The 11,098-nt window shown below is 33.5% G+C and overlaps 1 pseudogene; it reads right to left on the bottom strand.

Moving 5' to 3' along the window:
* Positions 1-6,095: 6,095 nt before the first annotated feature.
* Positions 6,096-9,354, bottom strand: LOC127706375 (echotoxin-2-like; annotated as a pseudogene).
* Between the last annotated feature and the right edge of the window lie 1,744 nt (positions 9,355-11,098).

Raw genomic sequence — 11,098 nt, 5'->3', positions numbered from 1 at the left:
TATTTATCCATCCACCATCACTAACAACAAAATGGACAATACGACCAGATCTGAGAGTACTCGCAATTACTGACAGCTAGTTCAAAGCCAATAAAAACTTGTAAACAACATCATATATCTAAGACTAAAATATCAATCAGTACACATCAAACATCGAATGGATTTAGTGTAAAGACGTCATTAACTGTCAGAGAAAAACATGACCTTGTGCAATACCAAAATAAAGGTATCGACAGATTGTAGAACCGTTAAAGTGCATATCTGATAACAAAACTATTTAGTATGATTTTAATTTACTGATAACGAATTCAATATTTATACCAATAAAACAATATTCAAAGATTTAATTACAGTGCTGAAATGGTAACTTTTTATAATAAGTTTATTTAAAGGATCGTATATAAATTTCCGGGCTCGGTTAACAACATCACCGTAAAATTTAGGATGTGCTATTCCGTCTAAAATAAATTTTTACAGGTTCAACCAAACTTGCAAACTAAATCTTTGTAGCTATGGACGAATTTAGTAAAGGTTTAAAGTAATTTGTGGTAACTAAATCCTTTACTTAATAATTTACAAGTAATACATAGATTACGCTTATTGAAATCCAAAACGTCACTAAAGACACGGGCATAACGAAAGAGTTGGGATATATAAACACCGTACGATGGTGCAAAAAGAACATTACCGTCCAAAAAAAATTAACAAAAGAGAAAGAAAAATCATCCCTTTTGCCGTAACTTTTTGTGTAGAGCTGTAGTGTCAAACTGAACTGTAAATTTTGAGAAAGGACACTTATTGCTGTTAATATTTGATTTATTTAAGGTAAGTTCCTGTGGGTAAATTTCGGCAGTATATTTAGAGAATTCCTGATTATTTAACGAAAAAATATCATCAATATAACGATTAGTGTTGTTGAATTTATCAATTAAATGGAATTTAAACGAGTCTTTACTGAGTTTGGCCATACACTGTCATTCATAACTGTACAAGAACAAGTCTGATATTAAAGGAGCACAACTGGTGCCCATAGGAATGCAAACAATCTGTCCATAAACTTTATTGCCGAAACGTACATAAATGTTGTCAAGCAGGAAATTTATGGCTTTAATCATCTCATCACACCTCCAATAAGTATATCTATAAATAAGAATATGTGGTATGAGTGCCAATGAGATAACTCTCCATCCAAGTCACAATGTATAAAAAGTTAACAATTATAAGTCAAGGTACAGAGCCTTGGCTCACACCGACCAGCAAGCTATAAAGGGCCCTTAAATGACTAGTGTAAAACAATTCAAACAGGAAAACCAACGGTCTAATCTATTTAAAAACGAGAAACACTTATGAACCACACCAACAAACGACAGGCACTGAACAACAGGCACCTGCCTTAGGAAATGTGCGTAAAAATGCAGCGGGTTTAAACATTTTAACAGGCGCCAACCTTCATTCTAACCTGAGACAGTAGTGTAACATTACATCATAAAAAGATACACTATAAAATACCAATTGAAATGGCTTAACTCGACCAAAAAGACATTTACTTAGTGTCTTATTGTTGTTGGGATATACAAGTACCCGGCCACGTCCACTCTGTGTTTTTGTTAGATGTGTTTCTAATTGTATCCATCTACATGTAATGAGGTAAGCCTTTTTCAACTGATTTTTATAGTTAGTTCTTATGTTGTACTGTTACACCACTGTCCCAGGTTAGCGGGAGGGTTTGGTTCCCGCTAACATGTGTAACCTCGCCACATTCTGTATGTATGTGCCTGTCCCAAGTCAGGAGCCTGTAATTCAGTGGTTTTAGTTTGTTTGTGTTACATATTTGTTTTTCGTTCATTTGTTTGCACATTAATTAAGCCGTTATTATTCTCGTTTGAATTTCGGGGCCTTTTATAGCTGACTTTGCGGTATGGGCTTTGCCCATTGTTGAAGGCCGTACGGTGACCTACAGTTGTTAATTTCTTTGTCATTTAGTCTCTTGTGGAGAGTTGTCTCATTGGCAATCATACCACATCTTCTTTTTTATATTTGAAAAAAAACTAGTAAACATACGCTGAACGAAAAAAGTTTCATCTTTGACAAACTATAAATACAATATTAATAAAAAAAGGTGTAGGAACAGTGTCAAAAAGACAACTCCAACCTTGGGCACAATGGCGTTAAATAAAACAACGTACACAAGTAATTTTAAATATAATAATTTTGTTGTTAAGAGTACGGAAGTAAACATTTTTTACATATTATGTCCCAACTATCTATGAAGTTTCATGAAATTTTGAGTTTATCTATGAAGTTTCAAAGGAGTTGCGTTGACAAGAACAGGACTGACGAACGGACTGACGAATTTGCAGACTGACGGACTGACGGGTCAAAAACAATATACCCTATGGAACTTTGTTTTGTGGGGTATAATAAGAAGATGGTATAATAAGAAGATGTGGTATGATTGCCAATAACACAATTCTTCACAAGATACCAAAATGAAACAGAAATCAACAGCTATCATGGCTATAGTTCATTAGAAATGATCTTTTTTGAGAAAATTAAATAAGAAACTACGTGATTCCCATTTGCAATTTTATTTTTCTGTCCTTTTTGTTTTCAAACTTGACAAAGCAATCAAGTTTATAATAATATCAAAATACCAAACGTCTTAAAGAGCACACGTGATAAGAATTAACCCCCCTTTTCACCTTCATAGACGGTATTAAACAGTTTAAAATAATTAATTCTGGAGTAGCCTAAATAAGATTTCTTTTAACTGGCCAAGCAGGCTAACCCTTTTCTAAATTCAATCGCCCTTCCAGATTTTTTATGTCCCTTCAAAATTGAGAAAGCTACCTCCTTGATCTGTAGTTTGATCACCGAACAGCAAGCTATAAAGGGCCCCAACATGACTAGTGTAAAACAATTCAAACAGGAAAACCAACAGTCTAATCTATACAAGAAACGAGAAACACCTTTGAACCACACGAACAAAGCACAACCAATGAACAACAGGGTTCTGACTTAGGACAGGTGCATACAAATGCAGCGGGTTTAAACGTTTTACCAGGCGCCAACCGGCACCCTAACCTGAGACAGTAGTGTAACATTACAACACTAAAAGACACACTATAAAATAGATAAATTCACACCACATTCTATTATAAAAGCTACCTTATCTAAGTTATCTCCTCTTATATGGCAAAGTTTCCCAAAAAATGAATCAAACAAAAACATTTTTTTTGTAAAAAAAAGCCGTAAAATATGATAAAACACATAATTTTCTATATTAACATGAAAGTATCACACATGAATTACATACTACTCTCTAAATTTGCACATTTCTCAAAAGATATATACTAATTATTATCTGCTACTTCAAAATCCAAGATAAAGGAAGACACCCAAGCTACCTAAAGTTGTTTTTTTTGTTTTTTAACGACATGATGTATGTAGACTTTTTAGAAAGTTCGGTGTAATAAAACACTTAAAGACTGGTTATGAGAGTAATAGCAAAAATTTAAATTTCTTATGAAAAAAAATAATGGTGGCCATCTAGGACGCCATGTTTTTTTACCGTCATCTTGGATTTTTTATTTTTAGATAATCTGAAAATGTTCCATTAGAATTATGCTTCGAGAAAATATATAGTTTATAGTACTTTAAATAGCAAATAAGCAATATATTAATATTCAAAACACATTTTTTGTGTTTTTTGGGACTGTTCCAAAACATAAGGCTTTTAAAAGAATTCTATAACAAAATATGCGGAACAAATATATCTTAAAATTGTCATAGCTTCCTTATTAGTTGGAATTTTTCTTTAAATAAAGTGCAAACTGTTTCTCTGAGTGTGCCCTTTCAAATGATGAATTTAAACGAGATGTTTATTATATGTAAATTTTTAGCCTGAAACCCCTACTATATTGAACAAATTTATCTCATCGAATATGCTGCTGACAAGAAAGTCATTCAATGAAAAGTAATGGTAAAGTTGAAGACATTCCTTTGAAATTTTACGAACGTGATCAAAATCTGGATGACCGTTCAGAAATATGTGTGTAACAGATGACCACGTACAGGTTCCAATCCTGTCTTCTTATTTTTTAAGACTGTAGCAAATTCGAATATGAAAGATCACCAGCATCATGGAGGATGTCACAAGTTAAGAAGGATTTGATTATTCTGTCGGTACACCAGAGATCAACCTCGGTTTTTCGTGGATTTTGTGTTGGCCATTTTTTTCATTTTTCTATGTAGACTTTAAATTTCCTCATTTTTTCGTTTTTTTTGCCATGACATTGTTAGTTTCTGTTTGACATGGATTTTGAAAGTACCTTGGGTATATTCTGATTATTTTTTTATGACATAACTTAATGTCTTAAAGTAAAAAAAATAAAAAATAAGATGCAACTAATTGGCAGGAATGGATCCTGGATTGAAGGTTAATGGTAGTGCAACTGAAGATGGTCACCGAGATAAGCTACTCCATAATAATGTTGACGATTTTGTTAATGCCCAATAGTATTTCGTCTATATTAGGAACAGGGATTGATCAACAGGTGAAAGCCTTATTGACTGACAAATTGGTGAATACACAATGAGGCTTCAAAATCATGTTCATCAAAAACAGACAAAACCATGACCAAAGAGGAAAAATGACGAAAAGAAGAGGAACAAAAACAAAACTCTACACAGAAAACTGACGATAAGTTACACGAACCTCACCCAGAACGGAGGCAAGCTCAGATGCCCTGGAATGGTAAGCAGTACATGTTTCCATATCTGTCACCTCGAAATAAAAAGTATATTCACCTGTAAAGGAACAACACTCACTTTTAAGTACCATGCTTACTTTCACCCTTTTTATTTATTTTCATCCGATTTTTCAAACATTCAAATAAGAGGTAAAACTCAATAGTATTCAAAAGCACAAACATACAAAAACTGCCGTTCCATCATTGAGCATGTTGCGGGCACTCTCAAAATATTTATAATAGTTTTTTTTAACAAATTCTAATAATTTCCCCCCACTTCCCCCGGTTTCTAAAGGAGCGCGTTTTGTTCAGCCTTTAGTTTTCTTTCAAGTGTTTTGTAGACCGTTGTTTGTATTTCCCGGTTTCGTATTTGCATTGGCTCATCATGGTCTCTTCGACTTATTTGTTTTTAATGTCTCCTTTGGTATTTCTCGTCTTTTTTTTGGTCGTCAATTTCAAATGCTTCGATTACAATGTACAATGCGTGTGTCGTTTGCAAAGTGTTACGTTGTATTGACATTAGTTACTTATAGCGCAATCGTAGGTGATAAAATCAAAGAATCATATTGTGAGTGAAAACGCAATGATATATATTATTTTATTAAAAAGGCAGACTGTAAAAGGCTTAAGATTGTTTTTTTTATTGAGAATTGCAAGCTATAGCTGATTAGCTAAATGCATATTTAAATGACAAACAATTAGTATCGTTTTATATCTATTCGAATCAATTATCAAATCTGATTAAATAATTTAGGCGTTTATAGTTTGCTTACTTACATCATGTTTTCCTGAATAAACTCTAGTTTCCCTTGGTCGCAATGAAGGAGGTGTAATTGGTTGAATTTTCTATTTGACTAGCGAAATTGAAAAGTGTAGTACAAGAAAGTCTGAGAAGAGTCCTTTTCTAGACCACAGGGATGAATTTAAGGCTTAAACAAAGTTAAATTGTTCAGTACATATTTTTTATGTAGTCTCGCGATCAGTAAACTAAGTTCCGTTTTAAAAGATTTATGAAACAATTTGTGCATATTAACCTCGAACCATGCCGACTCAGGAAAATATTTTATATTTAAATTGCGTTCATTTAAATTATCTATTTTTTCAAGAAATGCATTATTATGATTTTGACTAAATAAGGTCACTAGTTCAATATTTCCCTACACTTTGGGATTTGACTTATTGAATGTACTTTGTGTTTGTGATATATAGTTTTGAAAAAACCAATTTGTTCAAAATAATATACTGTCACGGAACATACTGGTCGGTCGATGTACATGTAAGCAGCAATTCCGAAAATTGAAAATGAATACAGACAAAAAGTCATTCATGCAGAGTATTTTGTACTTAACGCTTAAGTTCTGGTGCAAAATCGGTCTAATTACGAGGCTTGATAATAATACGAGCTGTTGGTTTGTAGCTTGTTCCTATGATTCCGGTTGTTTCAATTTATCTGCTTTCAAAGATATGATATTTGTGTCATGCATGATACATTTAGTAATCTTTCCACTCGAAATTCAAACCGCTTCCACTTCCATTATAATACATTTGGTCGAACCAGTCTTCGTGCGCTTGATTACCGGATTCAGTAAATGCCACTGCAAGCCAGTTGCTATAAAACAAATGGGAATAAGGTAAACTCCACATAACAACTGCTCGTTCCCCTGTACGCCTTATTAACAAGGAGGCAACACCCTCGCTTCCATTGGTAGACCAGGAAGTCTTGTGTGTAGTCTAAACCATATTGTAACATGAAATAGTAATTTTTCCTTTGATCTTCTAGTGAGTTAACTTCAGTTATTTTTAGAGGAGTGCGTTAACTGAATGATTTTTTTTGTTATTGCACTCCTCAATCCTGCCGTTGACCGCCGTTGACCGCTTGTCATATGAAAGTCATAGAGTGGGAGGGGCTTAGACCAGTGAAATAACTAACTCTTAGATCGAACAGTGCTTCTTCTAATTTTTCATTTTGTAACCATTATCTGTACGCAATTTATTTACTGAGTTGGAAACAGTCGTGTTTTCATCTTCGCTAGAAAGAACGGCTGGGCTCAAGATTTTTGACACAATCTTTTGAATGCTCCCATTGCTAGTTTTGTAAGCTCTCACTGATGCCGTGGAGCGGTGACCAGTTCTTGTCATGATTTCTTGTTCATCAATACCTGCATGGTATAGGGCGGTAGCATAAGTGCGTTTTCTGAAATGATTCGTGTAGTTCCCCAAAAGTCCACCTTTTTGACATAGCTCGCGCATTAGTCCGTGTAATTTATTTACTCCAAGTGCTGATTTTCCATAACGAAAACGATCTTTCCCATCCTTGTTGAGCGGTTTTCGATAAAATGTTCTTGATCCTACAGCTTTCAAGTACTCTTCATAGTAAGCAATTATGCATCTACAAATTAAAACAAATCAAGAGTGCTTTTTTCCGCTTGCTTCTATTCAAAGAAAATTATAACAAATTATATCTTGCTGACCACCGCTCGTTAAATACTCCAACCGACCACCTTTGTGTTAGCATTTGTTTGAGCAGAAACGAGTTATTCAATTTCCTTCTCTGAAACTAGGGGAACGGAACGATCGTCATACTCGATCTTCGCTTTTTCCGACATGGGTTGATTGTCTATATTCACCCTATGCTGCAGATTTTCCTCGAGAAATAATCCTAGCTCAAAACTAACATCCTGCAAAATGTCAAAATCAGTTTCAAAAGTATCATGAGCTACGTAATTTTCATCAAAGGGAGCCACATAAACAGCAGGGCTATCTCCTGCTTGACAAAGTAAAACATCTACCATGTACTCGGCCGCTGCTTGGGACAAAACAATATCGTCCATATCTTAAATGTCCATGAGGTCAAATCCGTCTGCCATGGCCAAATCTAAATCGTTGGCGCGAAATCGCATCGTAAGGATCGTGCAGTTTTCCCGCCAGATCACGCTTTCAGAAGTTGTATTTCATTGGCCAGTGTTTAACTTTTGACACATGTCGTCGACCATTAATGTTACAATTAATATATAGCCACGCCTTACTCATTAACACATTTAATCCAGTCAAAGCTACGCTTTTCGTGAATTAAATAGTTACGTTAATTCGTAATAAGGCGTGCTATATATATAACATAGCTCCGTGTTGAAGACCGTACTTTGACCTATAATGGTTTACTTTTACAAATTGTGACTTGGATGGAGAGTTGTCTCATTGGCACTCATACCATATCTTCTTATATCTAAATATTGATGAATTATTACATTAATGAAATTCAACAATGTATTCACATACATGAATATACATATAATCGCTATTTGTTCCGATCTTGTTTAGTTCTGAAACTTTTTCATCTGAGTGACCATAGAGTTTACAATCGATAATAAACAAATAATATTGAAGTCTTTTTTTAACTTATTAAATTGTACCTTAAGCATTTGGTTAAATCACTTTGTGTTTAAGTGAAAAAATGTATCACGTAAAGAAACGAATAGAAATCAACAAAGAAATGATTCTTCCTAAAAAACAAGTATTCTAAAAGTGAAAGTCACACAATGTGTTCTATATCATATACTTACAAACCGTTCCTTTATTCCAGGTTTAATGGAAACTGCAGGGGAATATAAGCAATCAACCTTTAGTGTAGCTCTTGCGTCAGTTAGGGGGTTTTTTGTCCAGTTTTCTACTATGACTGTACATTGAATAATGTATCCTCCTCCCGACCTCGACCTCGATATCCCAGTCGAAATAAGTAGATTCGAAATGAATCCAAGCCCATTAATAAATTTACAGGATCCTAAAACTAAATCACATTTTACATACAATAACTATGGAGGATAAAACAAAACAAGCACATCATTTGTTAAATCGAAAAAAACATAAAAAAATAGAAAAATTATAAAATGATTGGAAAAGGAAGGTTATTGGGAGGTTTACGGATGGAGAGGTTGAAATTGTTTGCTGTAGGGAATGTACTTTCTTACTGTATTAAGACCATCATGTTTTTATAATTATATATAACTTATCTGAATAATGCATGTTTTATTTAAGGAATGACTGTAATATTTTTTCTGTCTATGAAGAAATAACATCAAAAATGTGGTGCACACTGAATAACCCGCGTAGCGTGTTATTTTAAAGTGTGCACCACATTTTTTATGTTATTTCGAATAGACAGAAAAAATATTACAGTCATTTCTTATAATTTAATTTTTAATTCCATTTTAAACCGCAGTAAATCATGAAAAAAAAACGTTGATGAGGTCAAGGTCAAATGACAAAATTATGTCTATTAGCTGATAAACAAAACAACGTCAGCCAATCGGAAGACGCGTTACATCCAAAATTAAATTATATTACTTTATCAATGAATTAATTACTGGAAACCATGAACCCTTCACATATACATGTTCATTTCATATAAAGATTATAGTTATTAAATAAAGTATTTTATAGCTGTCAAGTAGAAAAAAAATGTATGAATTTTGAAAATCAATTTGACTTAAGATATAAAAAAATATCCTCACAATAGAAGCGACATAACACATTATAACAACGAGTGGTTTTAAAAAGTAAATGATCTCTTACCTAAAATGACCAACAAAAGTAAGCGATAAACCATGTTTTTGATTGAGTGCAAGTCAAGATCATGTTATTTTAAACTTTAAAAATTAATTGTAGCTTCTTACATATCAGTATGTACTCATCTGGTAATTACGTCTTTCCGTAGGGTTTTTCCTCGAAATAAATAATTTCATTGGGCGAAAAATGATTGGAGTTTTAAACCAGGATGCGTCAATATTAATGTTTGCCAATGAGCAACCTCAAAATGGTGTGTTGCGGTTATTTCTTATCATAGTTTAGAGCAAAATGGAGAAAAGGTTTGGGCGGACTTCCGTATTTTCAAGAAAATGTTACATTTTAAGTTGAAAAATAGAAATTTGGACTTGCTGTAGAGAAAAAAATGATCCAAAAATGAAATCATGCTTACTGATCTTTTTATAAAATTCTAATACTTAGAAACAAAACCGGACAAACTTGTACATTTCCCATAATCATGTGACTACATATTTTATTCACTGGGTATTTTCCTCGGTTATTCGGTGACTAATTCACAGGGATATTTCGCCAACTGCTGATGGTCGAGTAATTTGTAAATATAGCAAAGAAAAGTGCGATAAAGATATTTCTTATAAATGTTTTATTCTGTTTTACTTTACAAAAATAATATAAAAATAAGGGATGTGCTATGATTTCCAACAAGACAACTTTCCACCAAAATTCAAGTGAAGTGGATTTAAGCAATTATAGACAACCGTACGGCCTTCAACTATAAAAAAACCCATACCGTATAGTCGGCTATAAAAAGCCCCGACATGAAAAATATGAAATAATTCAATTAAAAAATAACTTACAGCCTAATTAATAACAAAACAATTTACGAAAAATGAATATGACAGACATAGACCAACGACAACCACTGGCCATTAAAGTCATTGACATGATTAACGTCGGGAGTTCTTAAACCCGGACAAAGCGGACGAAATCATGCATTTATTAACTTAAGTTACAAATCTCTTAGTAACAGATGACCGCGGATATGCTCAGTATTTGTAGAAGTAGCCACAATATTGTCCCTTTATTACCGTGCACTACTTGCAAATAACCGTAACCCCTAATCCTAACCTTTATTATTTGTATTCACTGACTTCTATTTATCAACAGATTTTACTAGTTATAAGGAAGAAGAAAAGTGCTTCCAATGCAGCGGGGAAAGCATACCATCCAAAGGCAAAGATTGATTAAATGTCTGACTACCTTTTAATCACTTCTTGGGTCATGGGACGTTGCTGCTCCAAAGGACTAGCACGTTGATAAAAAGTATATATTCGTAGATAAAAATAAAGAAGGAATCGAAAGCTATCTAATTAGTTTTCCCTATAAATAGATCTATTATGATTTCAAGACGGAAACTGCCGCCTCAAGTGTGGTTTGACATTTTGATGTTTAATGTATGAACCATAAGAACTTCACACGGTTGAATAAAATCCTGTAAAGACAGGCAGATGTCAGAACAATCTCGGACTCATCTTCCATAGCCAATGAGATCAAGTTCAAATGTATGCCCATCGAATTGAATCAATCTCTCATTTGATTTTTAACTTCGGTAAAAGTAAAGCAGAACTACAAAAATATCATAGGAATTTAAAAAAAATGTATCAAAATGTAAAAGTAGCAAAACATTGGGTTTCGATACCATGTATTTAATCATAATCTCCGAAGTTTGCCGACTGGCAAGTAACAACAATATAAATATAAACAGATAAAAATAAATAATACGCGCAATATGCAATAGTTTTATGTAT

The sequence above is a fragment of the Mytilus californianus genome, unplaced genomic scaffold (assembly GCF_021869535.1).
Source record: "Mytilus californianus isolate M0D057914Y unplaced genomic scaffold, xbMytCali1.0.p SCAF_6, whole genome shotgun sequence".
NCBI classification, from domain to species: Eukaryota; Metazoa; Mollusca; class Bivalvia; order Mytilida; family Mytilidae; genus Mytilus; species Mytilus californianus.
Note: the sequence above shows the minus strand (reverse complement) of the source record. Positions and strands in the feature narration are given on the sequence as shown.